Consider the following 21,251-nt stretch of genomic DNA (forward strand, 5'->3'; position numbering starts at 1 on the left):
ATCGAGTCTGCATTGACGCTCTGACAGAGGACCTTACCCAGGCCTGCTCCCCACCCTATCCCCATCACATTCACCCCGACTATTCCATCTAGCCTATACATCTTGGGCCACACTAAGGGTCAATTTACTATGGCCAATCCACCTGCAGATCTTTGGAGTGTGGGAGGAAACTGGGGCACCATGGCAATGAAACCATTGTCAATTGTCAGAAAAACTCATCTGGTTCACTAATGTCCTTTAGGGAAGGAAATCTGCCGTCTGTACCCGGTCTGGCCTACATGTGACTCCAGAGCCACAGCAATGTGGTTGACTCTCAACTGCCCTCAGGCAACTAGGGATGGGCAATAAATGCTGGCCCAGCCAGCGACGCCCATGTCCCACAAATGAGTAAAAAAAAAAATCCTGATAGCCAATTGGTGAAGGAAGACACCAGAACTTGTCTTAATTTGGAATGGTCTTATTCCCAGAGTGAAACATTACAGTACAGATTGTTTTTGCTGGAGTTCAGACGAATGAAGAGTGGGGGATGGGGGGGGGATCTGATAGAGACTATAAAATTCGAACAGGTCTAGACAGGGTAGATGCGGGGAGGATATTCCCGATGGTGGGGGAGTCCAGTCTGAGGATTTGGGGTAGACCATTTAGGACAGAGGTGAGGAGACATTTCTTCACCCAAAGAGTGGTGAGCCTGTGGAATTCATTACCACAGGAAGTAGTTGATACCAAAACATTGAATGTATTCAAGAGGCGGCTGGATATAGCACTTGGGGTGAATGGGATCAAAGGTATTGGGGAGAAAGCAGGATTAGGCTACTGAGTAGGATGATCAGCCATGATCGTGATGAATGGCGGAGCAGGCTCGAAGGGCTGAATGGCCTCCTCTTGCTCCTATCTTCTATGTTTCTATGTTTCTACGTGTATATCTCCTGATTTCCCCACTACTCCTGTGACAGTCAGTCTCTCTCTATATGTGCTCAAGTGTCCAGCCAATCAATGCAAACCCCACATGTACATTTTTTACCTCAACTGTTGCAATGAACAATATGGCCTGAATGGTCCCCAGCCAATCACAGATTACCCTCGGTATATTTCTCCACTATCCTATCTCCCCCAGATCCCATCTCCCTCGCTTTGAACTCGCCTAAATCCTGCGAGATGTTGATTTTAACAACTTTCCCTCCACAGCCCAGAGCCCCACGAGCCCAACAATCGGGAGTGGGTTGGGGTTAAAATAAGGAGATGTGACCCCCACCTGACCTCATTCGGGGCTGCTGCATTTTCACTGAGGGCTCCAAATTAAAGGAGTGTGGCTCAGTAGGTGGCACCCGGGCCTCTGAGGTAAGAAGGTTGTGGGTTCAAGTCCCGATCCAGCACCTGAGCACAAAGATCAAGGGTGGCAGTGCACTGATAAGGGAGCGCTGCACTCACTGAGGGAGCGCTGCACTCACTGAGGGAGCGCTGCACTCACTGAGGGAGCGCTGCACTCACTGAGGGACGGTGTTCCAACACTGAGGGAGCGCTGCACTCACTGAGGGAGCGCTGCACTCACTGAGGGACTGAGTTCGAACACTGAGGGGGTGCTGCACTCACTGAGGGACGGTGTTCCAACACTGAGGGAGCGCTGCACTCACTGAGGGAGCGCTGCACTCACTGAGGGAGCGCTGCACTCACTGAGGGAGCGCTGCACTCACTGAGGTTGCGCTGCACTCACTGAGGGAGCGCGGCACTCACTGAGGGAGCGCTGCACTCACTGAGGGAGCGCTGCACTCACTGAGGGACCGAGTTCCAACACTGAGGGAGCGCTGCACTCACTGAGGGAGCGCTGCACTCACTGAGGGAGCGCTGCACTCACTGAGGGAGCGCTGCACTCACTGAGGGAGCGCTGCACTCACTGAGGGAGCGCTGCACTCACTGAGGGAGCGCTGCACTCACTGAGGGAGCGCTGCACTCACTGAGGGAGCGCTGCACTCACTGAGGGGGTGCTGCACTCACTGAGGGACTGAGTTCGAACACTGAGGGAGCGCTGCACTCACTGAGGGAGAGGAAACACGCTCACGTGGCAGCGTTTCGAACGGGAGTTAACCCTGGTGTCAATCAACTTCACAAAAATCGATCTTTGCCACATCGTGAAGGGAACTTTCTCTCTACAAATTGGGTTTTCTACATTACAAGGGCAGCATGGACAATTTGGGCCGAAGGGCCTGTTTCCATGCTGTAAACATCTATGGCGCAATGACAACTGTACTTCATTGGTTGTAAAGTGCTTTGGGAACTTCTTGAAAGCTCTTGAAAGGCGCTATATAAATGCAAGTTTTTCTTTCTTTTCAATCAGGCCATTGAGAAAACTCCCACAAAACATCATAGAATCATGGAACCCCTACAATGCAGAAGGAGGCCATTCAGCCCATCGAGTCTGCACTGACTCTCTGTCAGAGCATCTTACCCAGGCCAATCCTCCACCCTATCCCTGCGCATTTACCCCGATAATCCCCCTAACCCACACATCTTGGGATACTAAGGGGCAATTTAGCACGGCCAATCCACCTAACCCACACACCTTTGGAGTGTGGGAGGAAACCGGAGCACCCGGAGGAAACCCATGCAGACACGGGGAGAATGTGCAGTCTCCACACAGACAGTGACCCGAGCTGGGAATCAAACCCGGATCCCTGGTGCTGTGAGGCAGCTGTGCTAACCACTGTGTTACCGTGCCATCATGACTTGATGACATTTTTATCACCATACTATGTACATGATGGTAGGAAGTTTAACAACACCAGGTTAAAGTCCAACAGGTTTATTTGGTAGCAAAAGCCACACAAGCTTTCGAGGCTCTGAGCCCCTTCTTCAGGTGAGTGGGAATTCTGTTCACAAACAGAACTTATAAGACACAGACTCAATTTACATGAATAATGGTTGGAATGCGAATACTTACAACTAATCCAGTCTTTAAGAAACAAAACAATGGGAGTGGAGAGAGCATCAAGACAGGCTAAAAAGATGTGTATTGTCTCCAGACAAGACAGCCAGTGAAACTCTGCAGGTCCACGCAACTGTGGGAGTTACAAATAGTGTGACATAAATTCTGATTCTAGGATCGCATGATAAAGACTCAGGAGGAAAAAAGCAGAAATATTTATGTGAAATAGTGTGACATAAACCCAATATCCCGGTTGAGGCCGTCCTTGTGTGTGCGGAACCTGGCTATCAGTTTCTGCTCCGCGACTCTGCGCTGTCGTGTGTCGCGAAGGCCGCCTTGGAGAACGCTTACCCGAATATCAGAGGCCGAATGCCCGTGACCGCTGAAGTGCTCCCCAACAGGAAGAGAACAGTCTTGCCTGGTGATTGTCGAGCGGTGTTCATTCATCCGTTGTCGCAGCGTCTGCATAGTTTCCCCAATGTACCATGCCTCGGGACATCCTTTCTTGCAGCGTATCAGGTAGACAACGTTGGCCGAGTTGCAAGAGTATGTACCGTGTACCTGGTGGATGGTGTTCTCACGTGAGATGATGGCATCTGTGTCGATGATCCGGCACGTCTTGCAGAGGTTGCTGTGGCAGGGTTGTGTGGTGTCTTGGTCACTGTTCTCCTGAAGGCTGGGTAGTTTGCTGCGGACAATGGTCTGTTTGAGGTTGTGCGGTTGTTTGAAGGCAAGAAGTGGGGGTGTGGGGATGGCCTTGGCGAGATGTTCGTCTTCATCAATGACATGTTGAAGGCTCCGGAGGAGATGCCGTAGCTTCTCCGCTCCGGGGAAGTACTGGACAACGAAGGGTACTCTGTCCACTGTGTCCCGTGTTTGTCTTCTGAGGAGGTCGGTGCGGTTTTTCGCTGTGGCGCGTTGGAACTGTTGATCAATGAGTCTAGCGCCATATCCTGTTCTTATGAGGGCATCTTTCAGCGTCTGGAGGTGTCTGTTGCGATCCTCCTCATCCGAGCAGATCCTGTGTATACGGAGGGCTTGTCCGTAGGGGATGGCTTCTTTAACGTGTTTAGGGTGGAAGCTGGAGAAGTGGAGCATCGTGAGGTTATCCGTGGGCTTGCGGTACAGTGAGGTGCTGAGGTGACCGTCCTTAATGGAGATGCGCGTGTCCAAGAATGCAACCGATTCCGGAGAGTAGTCTATGGTGAGCCTGATGGTGGGATGGAACTTGTTGATGTCATCATAGAGTTGTTTCAGTGATTGTTCACCATGAGTCCAAAGGAAGAAAATGTCATCGATGTATCTAGTGTATAGCACCGGTTGAAGGTCCCGTGCGGTGAAGAAGTCTTGTTCGAACCTGTGCATGAAGATGTTGGCATATTGAGGTGCAAATTTGGTCCCCATGGCTGTTCCGTGTGTCTGGATGAAGAACTGGTTGTTGAAGGTGAAGATATTGTGGTCCAGGATGAAGCGGATGAGATGTAAAATTGCATCTGGAAACTGGCAGTTGTTGGCGCTGAGCACTGAGGCCGTTGCAGCAATGCCATCGTCATGGGGGATGCTGGTGTAGAGTGCTGAGACATCCATTGTGACGAGGAGCGCTCCTGGTTCAACTGCTCCATGTGTGCCGAGTTTCTGTAGGAAGTCCGTCGTGTCGCGACAAAAGCTGGGGGTTCTTTGTACAATGGGTTTCAGGATGCCCTCGACATAGCCGGAGAGGTTCTCGCACAGGGTCCCATTGCCCGATACGATGGGACGGCCGGGTGTGTTTGCCTTGTGTATCTTCGGGAGGCAGTAGAGATCTCCAACGCGGGGAGTACGTGGGATGAGAGCATGGAGGGTGTTCTGAAGGTCCGGATCAAAGGTCTTGATCAGAGTGTTGAGTTGACGGGTGTGTTCTTTGGTCGGATCTGCAGGTAACTGTCTGTAGTGTTCCTCGTTGTTGAGTTGTCGGTACACTTCTTTGCAGTAATCCGTTCTGTTCAGTATGACGATGGCCCCTCCTTTGTCTGCTGGTTTGATGACAATGTTGCGGTTGGTCTTGAGAGCGTGGATGGCGTTACGTTGTGCTTGGGTGATGTTCGGGGCTGTCTTGTGAGTGCGGCTGATGAATTTGGTGTTGACGCACCTCCTGACGGCTTGGGCATACATGTCAAGTCGAGGGCAGCGGCCTTCCGGAGGAGTCCAATTCGACTCTTTCCTCTTCGGATGCACTGCGGATCTCTCTGTCGGCTGTTCCAGTTCATTGGCTGTCTCATTGTGTTCGTTGTTGGCCTCTTGGGGTTTGTGGAAGAACTCCCTCAGCCTCATTCGCCTGATGAATTCCTCTGTGTCTGCTGCGAGACTGATGGGGTCTATTTTGGTGGTGGGGCAAAAATTAAGCCCTCGGCTGAGAACTTCGATTTCATCTGGTTGAAGTGTGTAGTCGGACAAGTTGACAATGGACTTCCCTGCAGTGGGACTGTTTCCTACTGTGGTACCGGGGGAGGCTTGGTTGCTGCTGGTGGTGATGCCGAGTTTCTCAAGTTTCCTGTTCTTGGTGTGCATGTAGATGGTGTAGTTCCTTTGTCTCGTCTGCTTGGCAGAGTTTCGCAGCTGGTCTGCGTCCTGAGCGCAAGTTGAGAATATGGATTCGATCTTGGTTTCCAGGCTGCGGCGTTTGCTGTAGAGTTGGTGTATGAGGTGGTTGAGGAGGGTGAGAGAGGTGCGACGGCAAAGTCTCTCAGCGTAGTCTGTGTTATAGGTTGACCTGAGTGGGTTCGTGATCTGTAGTCCTTTCGGTATCTTGTCTGCTTTCTTGCATCTTTGTAGAAACTTGATGTCTGTGTCGATATGCGCGATCTTCTTGGCGATCCTCTCCACTTGGAGCCGGCAGTTTGCGGTGTCTATGGTAGTCATGATGTGGAGATGCCGGCGTTGGACTGGGGTAAACACAGTAAGAAGTTTAACAACACCAGGTTAAAGTCCAACAGGTTTATTTGGTAGCAAAAGCCACACAAGCTTTCGAGGCTCTGAGCCCCTTCTTCAGGTGAGTGGGAATTCTGTTCACAAACAGAACTTATAAGACACAGACTCAATTTACATGAATAATGGTTGGAATGCGAATACTTACAACTAATCCAGTCTTTAAGAAACAAAACAATGGGAGTGGAGAGAGCATCAAGACAGGCTAAAAAGATGTGTATTGTCTCCAGACAAGACAGCCAGTGAAACTCTGCAGGTCCACGCAACTGTGGGGGTTACAAATAGTGTGACATAAATTCTGATTCTAGGATCGCATGATAAAGACTCAGGAGGAAAAAAGCAGAAATATTTATGTGAAATAGTGTGACATAAACCCAATATCCCGGTTGAGGCCGTCCTTGTGTGTGCGGAACCTGGCTATCAGTTTCTGCTCCGCGACTCTGCGCTGTCGTGTGTCGCGAAGGCCGCCTTGGAGAACGCTTACCCAAATATCAGAGGCCGAATGCCCGTGACCGCTGAAGTGCTCCCCAACAGGAAGAGAACAGTCTTGCCTGGTGATTGTCGAGCGGTGTTCATTCATCCGTTGTCGCAGCGTCTGCATAGTTTCCCCAATGTACCATGCCTCGGGACATCCTTTCTTGCAGCGTATCAGGTAGACAACGTTGGCCGAGTTGCAAGAGTATGTACCGTGTACCTGGTGGATGGTGTTCTCACGTGAGATGATGGCATCTGTGTCGATGATCCGGCACGTCTTGCAGAGGTTGCTGTGGCAGGGTTGTGTGGTGTCTTGGTCACTGTTCTCCTGAAGGCTGGGTAGTTTGCTGCGGACAATGGTCTGTTTGAGGTTGTGCGGTTGTTTGAAGGCAAGAAGTGGGGGTGTGGGGATGGCCTTGGCGAGATGTTCGTCTTCATCAATGACATGTTGAAGGCTCCGGAGGAGATGCCGTAGCTTCTCCGCTCCGGGGAAGTACTGGACAACGAAGGGTACTCTGTCCACTGTGTCCCGTGTTTGTCTTCTGAGGAGGTCGGTGCGGTTTTTCGCTGTGGCGCGTTGGAACTGTTGATCAATGAGTCTAGCGCCATATCCTGTTCTTATGAGGGCATCTTTCAGCGTCTGGAGGTGTCTGTTGCGATCCTCCTCATCCGAGCAGATCCTGTGTATACGGAGGGCTTGTCCGTAGGGGATGGCTTCTTTAACGTGTTTAGGGTGGAAGCTGGAGAAGTGGAGCATCGTGAGGTTATCCGTGGGCTTGCGGTACAGTGAGGTGCTGAGGTGACCGTCCTTAATGGAGATGCGCGTGTCCAAGAATGCAACCGATTCCGGAGAGTAGTCTATGGTGAGCCTGATGGTGGGATGGAACTTGTTGATGTCATCATAGAGTTGTTTCAGTGATTGTTCACCATGAGTCCAAAGGAAGAAAATGTCATCGATGTATCTAGTGTATAGCACCGGTTGAAGGTCCCGTGCGGTGAAGAAGTCTTGTTCGAACCTGTGCATGAAGATGTTGGCATATTGAGGTGCAAATTTGGTCCCCATGGCTGTTCCGTGTGTCTGGATGAAGAACTGGTTGTTGAAGGTGAAGATATTGTGGTCCAGGATGAAGCGGATGAGATGTAAAATTGCATCTGGAAACTGGCAGTTGTTGGCGCTGAGCACTGAGGCCGTTGCAGCAATGCCATCGTCATGGGGGATGCTGGTGTAGAGTGCTGAGACATCCATTGTGACGAGGAGCGCTCCTGGTTCAACTGCTCCATGTGTGCCGAGTTTCTGTAGGAAGTCCGTCGTGTCGCGACAAAAGCTGGGGGTTCTTTGTACAATGGGTTTCAGGATGCCCTCGACATAGCCGGAGAGGTTCTCGCACAGGGTCCCATTGCCCGATACGATGGGACGGCCGGGTGTGTTTGCCTTGTGTATCTTCGGGAGGCAGTAGAGATCTCCAACGCGGGGAGTACGTGGGATGAGAGCATGGAGGGTGTTCTGAAGGTCCGGATCAAAGGTCTTGATCAGAGTGTTGAGTTGACGGGTGTGTTCTTTGGTCGGATCTGCAGGTAACTGTCTGTAGTGTTCCTCGTTGTTGAGTTGTCGGTACACTTCTTTGCAGTAATCCGTTCTGTTCAGTATGACGATGGCCCCTCCTTTGTCTGCTGGTTTGATGACAATGTTGCGGTTGGTCTTGAGAGCGTGGATGGCGTTACGTTGTGCTTGGGTGATGTTCGGGGCTGTCTTGTGAGTGCGGCTGATGAATTTGGTGTTGACGCACCTCCTGACGGCTTGGGCATACATGTCAAGTCGAGGGCAGCGGCCTTCCGGAGGAGTCCAATTCGACTCTTTCCTCTTCGGATGCACTGCGGATCTCTCTGTCGGCTGTTCCAGTTCATTGGCTGTCTCATTGTGTTCGTTGTTGGCCTCTTGGGGTTTGTGGAAGAACTCCCTCAGCCTCATTCGCCTGATGAATTCCTCTGTGTCTGCTGCGAGACTGATGGGGTCTATTTTGGTGGTGGGGCAAAAATTAAGCCCTCGGCTGAGAACTTCGATTTCATCTGGTTGAAGTGTGTAGTCGGACAAGTTGACAATGGACTTCCCTGCAGTGGGACTGTTTCCTACTGTGGTACCGGGGGAGGCTTGGTTGCTGCTGGTGGTGATGCCGAGTTTCTCAAGTTTCCTGTTCTTGGTGTGCATGTAGATGGTGTAGTTCCTTTGTCTCGTCTGCTTGGCAGAGTTTCGCAGCTGGTCTGCGTCCTGAGCGCAAGTTGAGAATATGGATTCGATCTTGGTTTCCAGGCTGCGGCGTTTGCTGTAGAGTTGGTGTATGAGGTGGTTGAGGAGGGTGAGAGAGGTGCGACGGCAAAGTCTCTCAGCGTAGTCTGTGTTATAGGTTGACCTGAGTGGGTTCGTGATCTGTAGTCCTTTCGGTATCTTGTCTGCTTTCTTGCATCTTTGTAGAAACTTGATGTCTGTGTCGATATGCGCGATCTTCTTGGCGATCCTCTCCACTTGGAGCCGGCAGTTTGCGGTGTCTATGGTAGTCATGATGTGGAGATGCCGGCGTTGGACTGGGGTAAACACAGTAAGAAGTTTAACAACACCAGGTTAAAGTCCAACAGGTTTATTTGGTAGCAAAAGCCACACAAGCTTTCGAGGCTCTGAGCCCCTTCTTCAGGTGAGTGGGAATTCTGTTCACAAACAGAACTTATAAGACACAGACTCAATTTACATGAATAATGGTTGGAATGCGAATACTTACAACTAATCCAGTCTTTAAGAAACAAAACAATGGGAGTGGAGAGAGCATCAAGACAGGCTAAAAAGATGTGTATTGTCTCCAGACAAGACAGCCAGTGAAACTCTGCAGGTCCACGCAACTGTGGGGGTTACAAATAGTGTGACATAAATTCTGATTCTAGGATCGCATGATAAAGACTCAGGAGGAAAAAAGCAGAAATATTTATGTGAAATAGTGTGACATAAACCCAATATCCCGGTTGAGGCCGTCCTTGTGTGTGCGGAACCTGGCTATCAGTTTCTGCTCCGCGACTCTGCGCTGTCGTGTGTCGCGAAGGCCGCCTTGGAGAACGCTTACCCGAATATCAGAGGCCGAATGCCCGTGACCGCTGAAGTGCTCCCCAACAGGAAGAGAACAGTCTTGCCTGGTGATTGTCGAGCGGTGTTCATTCATCCGTTGTCGCAGCGTCTGCATAGTTTCCCCAATGTACCATGCCTCGGGACATCCTTTCTTGCAGCGTATCAGGTAGACAACGTTGGCCGAGTTGCAAGAGTATGTACCGTGTACCTGGTGGATGGTGTTCTCACGTGAGATGATGGCATCTGTGTCGATGATCCGGCACGTCTTGCAGAGGTTGCTGTGGCAGGGTTGTGTGGTGTCTTGGTCACTGTTCTCCTGAAGGCTGGGTAGTTTGCTGCGGACAATGGTCTGTTTGAGGTTGTGCGGTTGTTTGAAGGCAAGAAGTGGGGGTGTGGGGATGGCCTTGGCGAGATGTTCGTCTTCATCAATGACATGTTGAAGGCTCCGGAGGAGATGCCGTAGCTTCTCCGCTCCGGGGAAGTACTGGACAACGAAGGGTACTCTGTCCACTGTGTCCCGTGTTTGTCTTCTGAGGAGGTCGGTGCGGTTTTTCGCTGTGGCGCGTTGGAACTGTTGATCAATGAGTCTAGCGCCATATCCTGTTCTTATGAGGGCATCTTTCAGCGTCTGGAGGTGTCTGTTGCGATCCTCCTCATCCGAGCAGATCCTGTGTATACGGAGGGCTTGTCCGTAGGGGATGGCTTCTTTAACGTGTTTAGGGTGGAAGCTGGAGAAGTGGAGCATCGTGAGGTTATCCGTGGGCTTGCGGTACAGTGAGGTGCTGAGGTGACCGTCCTTAATGGAGATGCGCGTGTCCAAGAATGCAACCGATTCCGGAGAGTAGTCTATGGTGAGCCTGATGGTGGGATGGAACTTGTTGATGTCATCATAGAGTTGTTTCAGTGATTGTTCACCATGAGTCCAAAGGAAGAAAATGTCATCGATGTATCTAGTGTATAGCACCGGTTGAAGGTCCCGTGCGGTGAAGAAGTCTTGTTCGAACCTGTGCATGAAGATGTTGGCATATTGAGGTGCAAATTTGGTCCCCATGGCTGTTCCGTGTGTCTGGATGAAGAACTGGTTGTTGAAGGTGAAGATATTGTGGTCCAGGATGAAGCGGATGAGATGTAAAATTGCATCTGGAAACTGGCAGTTGTTGGCGCTGAGCACTGAGGCCGTTGCAGCAATGCCATCGTCATGGGGGATGCTGGTGTAGAGTGCTGAGACATCCATTGTGACGAGGAGCGCTCCTGGTTCAACTGCTCCATGTGTGCCGAGTTTCTGTAGGAAGTCCGTCGTGTCGCGACAAAAGCTGGGGGTTCTTTGTACAATGGGTTTCAGGATGCCCTCGACATAGCCGGAGAGGTTCTCGCACAGGGTCCCATTGCCCGATACGATGGGACGGCCGGGTGTGTTTGCCTTGTGTATCTTCGGGAGGCAGTAGAGATCTCCAACGCGGGGAGTACGTGGGATGAGAGCATGGAGGGTGTTCTGAAGGTCCGGATCAAAGGTCTTGATCAGAGTGTTGAGTTGACGGGTGTGTTCTTTGGTCGGATCTGCAGGTAACTGTCTGTAGTGTTCCTCGTTGTTGAGTTGTCGGTACACTTCTTTGCAGTAATCCGTTCTGTTCAGTATGACGATGGCCCCTCCTTTGTCTGCTGGTTTGATGACAATGTTGCGGTTGGTCTTGAGAGCGTGGATGGCGTTACGTTGTGCTTGGGTGATGTTCGGGGCTGTCTTGTGAGTGCGGCTGATGAATTTGGTGTTGACGCACCTCCTGACGGCTTGGGCATACATGTCAAGTCGAGGGCAGCGGCCTTCCGGAGGAGTCCAATTCGACTCTTTCCTCTTCGGATGCACTGCGGATCTCTCTGTCGGCTGTTCCAGTTCATTGGCTGTCTCATTGTGTTCGTTGTTGGCCTCTTGGGGTTTGTGGAAGAACTCCCTCAGCCTCATTCGCCTGATGAATTCCTCTGTGTCTGCTGCGAGACTGATGGGGTCTATTTTGGTGGTGGGGCAAAAATTAAGCCCTCGGCTGAGAACTTCGATTTCATCTGGTTGAAGTGTGTAGTCGGACAAGTTGACAATGGACTTCCCTGCAGTGGGACTGTTTCCTACTGTGGTACCGGGGGAGGCTTGGTTGCTGCTGGTGGTGATGCTGTTGGCTGCCCTCCAGCAGTTCCAAGATGGCATGAGGAAAGATCTTAAGATTTGCTCCTTTTGGAACTCAGTGTAGGCCAGGTGGACCTGGGGCTCCCCCTCCAGGACCCCTCACATAGTCCTTGGAGCCTCGCAGGCCCCACCGCCCCCAGGCATCGATTGTCCATCACGGTGACTGACCAATCCTGCCTAACGCCCTGGTCTGCCAGAGCTAGCCTGAAAGGAAAGAGATGAAAAAGAAACTGCATTCAAAAACTTCCTCTTCAATCCCTTCTCCCATGTGGAAATGGTCGAGAGCTTCAACTTTCCAGGTGCCCAGATCACCTGGTGCCTCCACACCAATGCTATAGATAAGAAAACCCAGCAGTGCCTCTACTTTCTCAGAAGACTAAGGAAATTTGGCATGTCAGCTCTGACTCTCATCAACTTTTACAGATGCACCACAGAAAGCATTCTTTCTGGTTGTATCACAGCTTGGTATTGCTCCTGCTCTGCCCAAGACTGCAAGGAACTATAAAAGGGCGTGAATGTAGCCCAAACCATCACGCAAACCAGCCTCCCATCCATTGACTCTGTCTACACTTCCTGCTGCCTCGGCAAAGCAGCCAGCATAATTAAGGACCCCACAAACCCCAGACATTCTCTCTTCCATCTTCTTCCATTGGGAAAAATATACAAAAGTCTGAGGACACCGTACCAACCAACCGACTCAAGAACAGTTTCTTCCCTGCTGCCATCAGACTTTTGAATGGACCTACCTTGCATTAAGTTGATCTTTCTCTACACCCTAGCTATGACTGTAACACTATATTCTGCACTCTCTCCTTTCCTTCTCTATGAACGGTATGCTTTGTCTGTATTTTGCGCAAGAAACAATACTTTTCACTGTATACTAATACATGTGACAATAATAAATCAAATCAAATTAATGAACACAGTTGGGTCCCAGGCTAAACCTTTCCACTTTTTATGATACAAGAAAATCATGAGCTGTGGTACATGTTCCTATTCTAAGAAATGAATTAATTTTGACGTGTTACCTCATGAGGTAAATAACTACGTTGCACTAAAAGAGGGGATAAAGCTGATTGGAGCTCCTTTGGCTGGTGCCTCAGATCAGCTCTGAAATCCCTCCCCAAAACACAAAATATATCGGAACCTTCAGATAAATCACAATCAAACCTTTAGAAATGAGCATCTGATTGCATAATGTGAGGCAATCTATCAAAATATTAAACTAACCCAGCAGCCAAGGTCAATCAAAATGCCTGTGAACATATCCACGACACGGTGGCACAGTGGTTAGCACTGCTGCCTCACAGCACCAGGGATCTGGGTTCGATTCCCAGCTTGAGTCACTGTCTGTGTGGAGACTGCACGTTCTCCCCGTGTCTGCGTGGGTTTCCTCTGGGTTCTCCGGTTTCCTCCCACAGTCCGAAAGATGCGCTGGTTAGATGCATTGACCATGCTAAATTCTCCCTCAGTGTTACCCGAACAGGCGCCGGAGTGTGGCAACTAGGGGATTTTCACAGTAACTTCATTGCAGTGTTAATGTAAGCCTACTTGTGACAAAGAAATAAACTTTAACTTTTTAGGCATGGGCAATAAATGTTTTCCTAGTCATCCTGTAAATGAATTCAAAAATGCTCGCTTAATGTTTATTTATTAGTCACAAGTAGGCTTACATTAACACTGCAATGAAGTTACTGTGAAACTCCCCTAGTCACCACACTCTGGCACCTGTTCGGGTCAGTGCACCCTAACCAGCATGTCTTTTGGACTGTGGGAGGAAACCAGAGCACCCGGAGGAAACCCACACAGACACGGGGAGCATGTGTAAACTCCACACAGACAGTGACCCAAGCCGGGGATTGAACCCGGGTCCCTGGCGCTGTGAGGCAGCAGTGCTAACCACTATGCCACTGTGCCACCGTGCCACCCTGAGACCTGTGCTTGCCTGGGTATCAGTGTCTCACAGACCACAATGTATTTACAAAGAAGTTATTACAGTGCTGTTATAACTAGGTCAGGTTAACAATGTCTTGCAGGGAGCAGCAAATCCCATTAGCAGTGGGTGGTATGAGCTTCCTCACAAGGTCCCGGGAGCTTCAGGAAGAGGAAGAGGGGGCAGCAGATTTCTACAACTTGTAAAGGAGCGGCAACCCCAGCTTTTCAATTGTGTGCATCAGCGGAAATATCGGAATTAAAGAATGCCAAATTCATTTCATGGCACTGGAGGATTTTTATTCTAAACCTGAGGCCGAGTTCAGTGTGATTGATGAAATGATTCAAAACCTAGAAAGGAAGAGTGAAGAAAAATGTACCAAGAGATTGAAGTCATGTTACACGCAGGATTCGCTCGGGTTATATTGCAGATTTAACCGAGCTATCCGTCATGAGGGTGACTTGGGTTTTGTGGATGTCAAGAGTAGAAAAGCTAACAGAAACAAACTGTTACATTCACAATCATTTTGCAATGGATTATTTATATTCCGGGAACCGTATTTGAATAGTGTGCAGGCGGTGCAAGCCATTTCATGAGATATGTGGTTCTTTATTCCCATCCTATGCTCCTCTTCCTGACAATTCATTCCAGTGCATTAGTTACTGTGTTGGTATTACTTCCTGCTTCCAATCTCCAAAATACAAGATTTCACCAACTTTGCTTCAAATCGTGTGATTCCTGATTTGATTTGATTTGATTTGATTTATTATTGTCAAATGTATTAGTACACAGTGAAAAGTATTGTTTCTTGCGCGTTATACAGACAAAGCCTACTGTTCATAGAGAAGGAAATGAGAGAGTGCAGAGTGCAGTGTTACAGTCATAGCTAGGGTGTAGAGAAAGATCAACTTAATGCAAGGTAGGTCCATTCAAAAGTCTGACAGCAGCAGGGAAGAAGCTGTTCTTGAGTTGGTTGGTAAGTGACCTCAAACTTTTGTATCTTTTTCCAGATGGAACAAGGTGGAAGAGAGAATGTCCGGGGTGTGTGGGGTCCTTAATTATGCAGCTGCTTTTCTGAGTCAGCGGGAAGTGTAGACAGAGTCAATGGATGGGAGGCTGGTTTGCGTGATGGACTGGGCTTCGTTCATGACCCTTTGTAGTTCCTTGTGGTCTTGGGCAGAGCAGGAGCCATACCAAGCTGTGATACAACCAGAAAGAATGTTTTCTATGGTGCATCTGTAGAAGTTGGTGAGAGTTGTAATGGACATGCCAAATGTTCTTAGTCTCCTGAGAAAGTAGAGGCATTGGTGGCTTTCTTAACAATAGTGAGGGCATGGGGGGACCAGGACAGGTTGTTGGTGATCTGGACACCTAAAAACGTGAAGCTCTCGACCATTTCTACATCATCCCCATTGATGTAGACAGGGGCATGTTCTTCTTTACGCTTCCTGAAGTCGATGACAATCTTCTTCGTTTTGTTGACATTGAGGGAGAGATTATTGTTGCCGCACCCGTTCACCAGATTCTCTACCTCATTCCTGTACTCTGTCTCATCATTGTTTGAGATCCGACCCATTACGGTGGTGTCGTCAGCAAACCTGAAAATCAGGTTGGAGGTGAATTTGGCCGCACAGGTGTAGGTGTATAAGGATTACAAGAAGAAATTAGATCTTGCTCTTGGGGCTAAAGGGATCAAGGGCAATGGGGGGAAGGGGGGAATCAGGATATTGAATTCGATGATCAGCTATGATCAAGATAAATGGTAGAGCAGGCTCGAAGGGCCGAATGGCCTCCTCCTGCTTCTAGTTTCTATGGTTCCCACTCTGCTTCCTGTGAAGACTTCATTTTATTCACTCTCTGTCTTGGTCACATCTGCTCTGACGTAGTTACCTTACGATGTGGAGGTGCCGGCATTGGACTGGGGTCGGATATGGTTATCTTACCGCAGAGCTCCCAATTTGTCTTCCGATGCTCTCAACTGAGGATTCCATTCCAGCAGGATTGACAGGGGCCGTGGCTCTGAGTGGCTTCGGCCCTCACACCTCCCCGTCCCTTCCAGAACAACACTGGGCTCCCTTTGTCCTCACTTTCCACCTCACAAACCTTCATTCAGCAGGGCACCTCGCACCTTCCCTATCACCTACAGCGAGGCTCTGTCACCAAACACATCTTATGAAGCTATCCCTTCTTTAGCAGCTGGGAGATTACACAGATGCTCTTTGATATTATCAGCACACACCTGTGATATTAAATATCAGAGTCGGAGCAACGTGCCGGGTGCTGATGCTTTGTCAAGATTTCCATTACACATCAAACAAGAACCTGAAGAAAATATTGATACCATCTTATATTTCCCACCAGTGGATAATGTACCTGTGACCTCATCTCAAGTTCAGAGACTCACGGGAACCAATCCAGTGATGGGAACGATTGTAACCATACGACCATAAGACACAGGAGCAGAATTAGGCCACTCGGCCCATCGAGTCTGCTCCGCCATTCAATCATGGCTGATATTTTTCTCATCCCCATTCTCCTGCCTTTTCCCCATAACCCCTGATCCCCTTATTAATCAAGAACCTATCTATCTCTGTCTTAAAGACACTCAATGACCTGGCCTCCACAGCCCACTGTGGCAAAGAATTCCACAGATTCACCACTCCCTGGCTGAAGAAATTCCTCCTCATCTCTGTTTTAAAGGATCGTCCCTTTAGCCTGAGGTTGTGCCCTCTGGTTCTAGTTTTTCCTACTAGTGGAAACATGGTGGATATGGTTCTAAAAGGAATCATGTCATAAGTATGTCAGAAAAATCCAGGATTCAAGCCCTACATCACCAGAAGACTTGAGTTGACAATCCAGAGTGGAGTTTTATTATGGGGTTTCGAGTGATCCGTGCTTGTGTGGAAGAATCCTCGAACATGAGGGACCTCCAGGTGTGGTAAGAACGAAGGAACTGCCATGTGGTTATTTTTGATGGCCGGGATTAGATGCATAAATTGAGGAGAAAGTGGGGCAATGCCAGTCCTGTGTAAAACTAAGAAACATTCCACCTCTTCAACACTTACATCCTGGGAATGGCCAAAGCAGTCACGATGTGGGGATGCCAGCGTTGGACTGCAGTGGGCACAGTAAGAAGTCTCACAACACCAGGTTAAAGTCCAACAGGTTTATTTGGAATCACGAGCTTTCGGAGCGCTGCTCCTTCATCACTCACCTGATAAACCTATTGGACCCTAACCTGGTGTTGTGAGGCTTCTTACAAAGCAGCCATGGGAGAGAATACACATTGATTACCCTAGTCCAATAGAGGGACTCATGTTCCTAGTATTGTAGATGCACATTCTAAATGGCTGGAAGTAGTGATCATGAAATCCACAACAGCAGAACAGACTATTGAGAAATATTTGATGAAATATTTGCGAGATTTGGGAAACCTAAGCAAAAGAAATGAGTGACAATGGGACACAGTGCGCTTCAAAGGAGTTTGGAGACTACTTGAAAGGAAATGGTATCCAACACATCAAGTCGGCTCCATCCCATCCATCTACAAGTGGATTGGTCGAACGATTCAGAGTCTCTCAAACATTTAATCAAGACATCAAAGGACCAAGATACATTGTCAAGCAGAGTGAACAACTTCTTGATATGATATAGGAGCACTGCACACGCAACTGCACAGAGTGCATCAGCGAGGCTGCTTTTACAAAGAAAATTAAGAGCAAAGTTCAACCTTTTGATACCACCTGATTCTTCAGAGATTGTCGAACGACAACAAAAAGCACAGATTGCTGAGAGGGAACAGAACACTGAAAAGATTGTATTTACTCAAGAAGAATGGATACCAGGAAGAAGCTACACTCCCAATCAAAAATGGATACTTGCCGTTATCTTAGCAAAAACAGGTCCAATATTTCACACCGTACAGATGGACGATGAGGTGAGTTTGGCAACGCCGCGCTAACCAAGTACCAGCCTCGCAAAGTGAAATCACTGAGGCTTAACAAGAGGTACTTACATCGGAAATTCTAATTGGTGACACCTCTGAATAGAGACTAATCGCAGAGACCAATCCAGGTTCTGTTTCTGAAGAATCTTCAATACCAATGAAAACTGAACTGAAATAGTTTCACAGGAAGAATTACCAACAGAAGAAAAATTCAACGTTCTTGAGTAGCCAAAAATCTAGACCGTCGACTACAGTCCAAAATAAATAGACGTCTACCTGAGAGGCTGTCTTATTAATCATATATTTTTTAATTCATTTGTGGGACCTGGGCGTTGCTGGCTGGCCAGCATTTATTGCCCATCCCTAGTTGCCCGAGGGCAGTTGCGAGTCAACAACACTGCTGTGCTCTGGAGTCACATGTAGGCCAGACCAGGTAAGGATGGCAGATTTCCTTCCCTAAAGGACATTAGTGAACCAGATGGGATTTTCCAACAATCGACAATGGTTTCATGGTCATCAGTAGATTCTTAATTCCAGATACTTTTATTGAATTCAAATTCCACCATCTGCCGTGGTGGGATTCGAACCCGGGTCCCCAGAACATACGTTGAGTTTCTGGATTAATAGTCTAGCGATAACACCACTAGGCCATCACTCTCCAAAATAGGAAAAAGTAGGAGTAAAACTGAGTGAGGTTCTTGGCAGCGTGTGAAGGGTTGGTAAGAAGTGGGAGATTGGTGAAGAGGGGAGGACAGTTACTCCTCTGCTTTTGCAACTTTTTCACCCCGTAGTAATTGGTTTCCTCTGTTCCACAGGGGAGGGGAGCTGTTTGTGAATTTGATTTTGATTTGAATTGATTTGATTTATTATTGTCACATGTATTAGCATACAGTGAAAAGTATTGTTTCTTGCGCGCTATACAGACAAAGCATACCGTTCATAGAGAAGGAAGGGAGAGAGTGCAGAATGTAGTGTTACAGTCATAGCTAGGGTGTAGAGAAAGATCAACTTAATGCAAGGTATGTCCATTCAAAAGCCTGACAGCAGCAGGGAAGAAGCTGTTCTTGAGTCGGTTGGTACGTGACCTCAGACTTTTATATCTTTTTCCTGACGGAAGAAGGTGGAAGAGAGAATGTCCGGGGTGCGTGGGATCCTTAATTATGCTGGCTGCTTTGCCGAGGCAGCAGGAAGTGTAGACAGAGTCAATGGATGGGAGGCTGGTTTGTGTGATGGATTGGGCTACATTCACAACCTTTGCAGTTCCTTGTGGTCTTGGGCAGAGCAGGAGCCATACCAAGCTGTGATACAACCAGAAAGAATGCTTTCTATGGTGCATCTGTAAAAGTTGGTGAGAGTCGTAGCTGACGTGCCAAATTTCCTTAGTCTTCTGAGAAAGTAGAGGTATTGGTGGGCTTTCCTAACTATAGGGTCAGCATGGGGGGACCAGTACAGGTTGTTGGTGATCTGGACACCTAAGGACTTGAAGCTCTCGACCCTTTCCACTTTGTCCCCGTTGATGGAGACAGGGGCAAGTTCTCCTTTACACTTCCTGAAGTCGATGACTCTATCCTTCGTTTTGTTGACATTGAGGGAGAGATTATTGTTGCTGCACCAGTTCACCAGATTCCCTATCTCTTTCCTGTACTCTGTCTCATAGAATCATAGAAATAGAATCATAGAATCATAGAATCCCTACAGCGCAGAAAGAGGTCATTCGGCCCATCGAGTCTGCACCGACCGCAATCCCACCCAGGCCCTACCCCCATATCCCTACAGATTTACCCACTAATCCCTCTAACCTACACATCTCAGGACACTAAGGGCAATTTTTAGCATGGCCAATCAACCTAACCTGCACATCTTTGGACTGTGGGAGGAAACCGGAGCACCCGGAGGAAACCCATACAGACACGAGGAGAATGTGCAAACTCCACACAGACAGTGACCCAAGCCGGGAATCGAACCCAGGTCCCTGGAGCTGTGAAGCAGCAGTGCTAACCACTGTGCTACCGTGCCGCCCGTCTCATCATTGTTTGAGATCCGACCCACTAAATGGTGGTGTTGTCAGCAAACTTGAAAACCGAATTGGAGGGGAATTTGGCCACACAGTCATAGGTGTATAAGGAGTATAGTAGGGGATTGAGAACACAGCCTTGTGGGGCACCGGTGTTGAGGATGATCGTGGAGGAGATGTTGTTGCCTGTCCTTACTGATTGTGGTCTGTGAGTTAGGAAGTTCAGGATCCAGTCGCAGAGGGAATATCAGGGAAGTGGTAATGGTCTATTTTCCGAAGGTTTAAATTTGTCCTGAAGTTTGTGATAAGATTAATTAATATCTAAAAATAAATAAATAATTGAATAAAATGATGAAATAATTAGTTAAAGATTATAAGTATGGCAGGACAGGTGAGATGTCAAGGCTGCAGCATGTGAGAGTTCACGCCATCCTTACCCGGTCCGGCCTACATGTGACTCCAGAGCCACAGCAATGTGGTTGACTCTCAACTGCCCTCCAAAGGCAACTAGGGATGGGTAATAAATGCTGATGTGGAGATGCTGGAGTTGGACTGGGGTAAACACAATAAGAAGTTTAACAACACCAGGTGAAAGTCCAACAGGTTTATTTGGTAGCAAAAGCCACGGACTCATGGCTTTTGCTCCCAAATAAACCTGTTGGACTTTCACCTGGTGTTGTTAGACTTCTTACAATAAATGCTGGCCAGCCAATGACGCCCATGTCCCACAAATGAATAAAAAAAACCTCACAGAATTACACAGTGTACACAGCAACTAACAGGCTATCTGAACCAACCAAATGAAGCTGAATCTCCCAGCAACAGCGATGTCATCAAGATAGGAAAGGGGCCAATTGCACTGAAATATTCTCACAGACAGCAAAACAGGAAGTAAAATGGTCATTTACATGTAGGTAACATTTAGCACAGAACATCCTTCCAGCTCTTCCTGTAACCTGTACTGAGGTGATTACACCTGTTTCCCATTGAGTGAGTACCATCCCCCGCCCCTGCCACCGCCGCCCCCCCCCCCCCCCCCCCACCCCCCATCATTAACTCTTTCCTAGGGCCCAGTTCTTTCTCTAGGGTGGTCATGACTGCACGCCATCGTGTGTCCATGTCCATTTAGCTGGTCTTACCCAGAAAGCTGTTACAGCCCCATTAGAATCACAGCAACCTCCTTAGTGAGGTTGCAACAAGCTCTTAAACTATCTTGACAGGACTTCTTAATGGATCAAAGCCTTTGACAAAGGGTCATCTGGACTCAAAACACGTCAGCTCTTTTTTCTCCTTACAGATGCTGCCAGATCTGCTGAGATTTTCCAGCATTTTCTCTCTTTGGGTTCTTAATGGGTCAGTTGGGATCTTGTGGATTCCATTGTCAAACTCTTGACAGCAGGGACACCGGAAAGCAGTTTAATGTTTATTTCACAAAATGAAACTTTCCAAATGTGTTGGGCCTAACACGACTCCCCCAACACCAGTAAACATCTCTTTATACTCTTTCAAATAGGACAAAAAAATCCAATAAGTTAAACACAAACCACAGGGCTGCGAATATCTCTTTACATAAACTCAAATAATCGTCTAATGAGTGTTCTGCACCTGTACACACAACTTTAATTTGAAGTTTTAAGTTTGTTTATTAGTGTCATGAGTAGACTTACATTAACACGTGAACATTTACTGTGAAAATCCCCTAGTTGCCACACTCCGGC

Source organism: Mustelus asterias, chromosome 23, assembly GCF_964213995.1.
Source record: "Mustelus asterias chromosome 23, sMusAst1.hap1.1, whole genome shotgun sequence".
NCBI lineage: Eukaryota > Metazoa > Chordata > Chondrichthyes > Carcharhiniformes > Triakidae > Mustelus > Mustelus asterias.